General features: G+C 42.5%; 1 non-coding gene across 1 annotated transcript; it reads right to left on the bottom strand.

Annotated features, from left to right (window-relative positions):
- Positions 1-2,141: 2,141 nt before the first annotated feature.
- Positions 2,142-2,223, bottom strand: TRNAS-UGA. Its single transcript has one exon. It is a non-coding gene; the product is annotated as a tRNA-Ser (tRNA).
- Positions 2,224-2,441: the final 218 nt, after the last annotated feature.

The following is a 2,441-nucleotide window of genomic DNA, read 5'->3' as shown; positions in this document are numbered from 1 at the left end:
GTAATAAGTTTTTCTTCTGAAGAACACATACAACTTAGTTTCATGTGCATACCTAGATGTATATGAATGCTCGTTGATAACTATAAGACTTTTTGATGCAAACAGCAGGAGCTCTGCTTTTATCATTATAGTAGGGGAAAGAGTCGGAAAAGATAAGAAGTGCCCGTTCTTTTCACAAAATTGCATTGCCAAATGCAAATGAATGCTCTTTGTCTCGTTGATAACCATAGGGTCAAAAGGCAAATCTAGTGATCATTCTCTTCACAAAGCTGCCAACAGACAAAATGACTTACCGGTTCATCTTCACAGAAAAAGGAAATCATTTACCTTTAAGACTGAAGATTTTCTTTTGGCTCTATGTTTCCATATATTTCAAGACTTGGAAGATAAAAGAACACCATATATGTGCATTTTTTTCCCTCCTAGATACTAGTTAGGTACTTAGGTCAACATGTCACGAAGCAGAGGGGAAACCTGCCAGGCAGGCAGACACATAGCAATAACCAACCGTTGTCACAGTAAATTTCTTCCCTTTTCTAAATGGTAATTCTGTTATCAGTTCAGGCTCAGTGCCTCTGTTTAAGAGTATATCGGATCTTGCTTCTCCGGTCCCTATGGGAGGAATGGATACACTGTCTGAAAAGAATTATGAACCTTAGCATGGCAAATGCCAATAAAGCTGGTGCGTGTATGTCTTAATTTGACGCAAAATTTTCCATGCCGTGAGTTTTGGTGTATGTCTAACAGTAAAGTAAGTATGGATCTAAACGCTCTTATATTTCTTTACAGAGGGAGTAGAAGCTATCTTCTCATAATTAATCGACCAAGTTTTGGCGTACTGCCACACTTCTCTTTCAGACTTTCACTGACAGACAGTGTACCCACCAATTTGTTAAAATGCGGGGAAGTAAAGCTGAAGTGAAGACCGTTTACAGTTGACAGGAATGCACCGTTCACACAACAATCGAAATGTTCCTTCCTGACACGAAAACCTGGCCGTTGATTCAGAACACTGCCGGTTCCTGTGATTTCCCACGATTCTCCATCGCTGGGAAAAGCAGAGACGGTGGAGCACTGGATGATTGGTGTGGTCAATCCATCGTCGGCTGCGGCCCTCGCCGCGTGGGCTTCCACATCCGTCAGTCAATTACACACACCAACAGCGTCAATATTTCTTCAGAGTTGCTTCTCTGCATCTGTCATCTCTTCAGACTTCCAAGCTGCACGAACTGCTTCTCTGCACCCGTTGTTTTTCTTCAGAGTTCTGGCTGGCCCGAACTGCTTCTCTGCCTCGATCGCTTTTCGTGGCCAGTTAGCGAAATCCGATCATGAAAACGTTGGCATTCATACCACACAAGGATGTTTTGGTTTCTCCACATATGATGTGCTATTTTCATCGATTGGAATTTACAAAAGTTTCCACTGAAAATCGGCAAGACTGAAGAAATCCATATAATGTTTTCAGCTGTTAGGAACGAGGGTGATTTTGCTTCAGAATTGAAATGCTTACTTAGGGGCCCGAAAGTCACAATAATATATGGGTCACCTGTGTTGAGTGTTTTTTTTTTTTTTGCGGGTTACCTGTGTTGAGTGTTGACAACATGGACACGGACTTGCTCGTCATTGGTAGGGCTTCGGTTATCATTTTCACCAACAAAAAACTAGCACCAGTGAGTAGTGACTTGGTGGGTGACAAGATTTGTACTGCGACTGCGAGTGGGTTTTGACTTGTCACAAAAGGAAATTTGTTTGTTCCATCCATGCTTGGTTTTTATCGGGCGCCAGGATTTTGCTTTAGAATGGTGTAGTGTATATATCACCGTGTATTAGTGAACCTGCATAGCATACCGTTGCCGTGCCTGCACGCTCATATCTGCCACTTCTATTCTTGCTGTGGATCTCACAACTGGTTCTACTCAGGATCTAAGACATAAGTTAAGGCATGGTTCTGTTGATGGAGCAAAAACCTGATGAACACACGATTGTGAGCCACGCCACTGATATCTCTGGAGGTATGATAAACAGCTTGAAGAGCGTAGTGTTCTGATTTCTGAATGAAGGTGGCACTGATTTCTCAGTTTGTGCAGCCAGTAAGCCCTGACAAAAAAAATAGGAAGAGAACAAAAGACAAAAAAGGAAAACGTCGACAGCAGGGATCGAACCTGCGCGGGCGTAGCCCAACAGATTTCAAGTCTGTCTCCTTAACCACTCGGACATATCGACCTAGCTTGGTGCTAATTTCTTCCTGCAGGTCCCTATACAAACTAGTACCGGTCATTTTCTTTTTGAGAGGAAACAGATGCCTTGTTATTACTTAAGTTCATGGCAATATCCGCCAGTACAACATCTTGAATACAATCTGGAGAAACACTAAACCAAGTTTTGCATAAATTTAAAAGGCAACCCCTCCCTGGCTAAGATGTGAGAGCAGCTTTGTTCGC

This window comes from Triticum dicoccoides, chromosome 1A, assembly GCF_002162155.2.
Source record: "Triticum dicoccoides isolate Atlit2015 ecotype Zavitan chromosome 1A, WEW_v2.0, whole genome shotgun sequence".
Taxonomy (NCBI): domain Eukaryota; kingdom Viridiplantae; phylum Streptophyta; class Magnoliopsida; order Poales; family Poaceae; genus Triticum; species Triticum dicoccoides.
The sequence above is the reverse complement of the archived record's forward strand: the minus strand, read 5'-3'. Positions and strand labels throughout refer to the sequence as shown.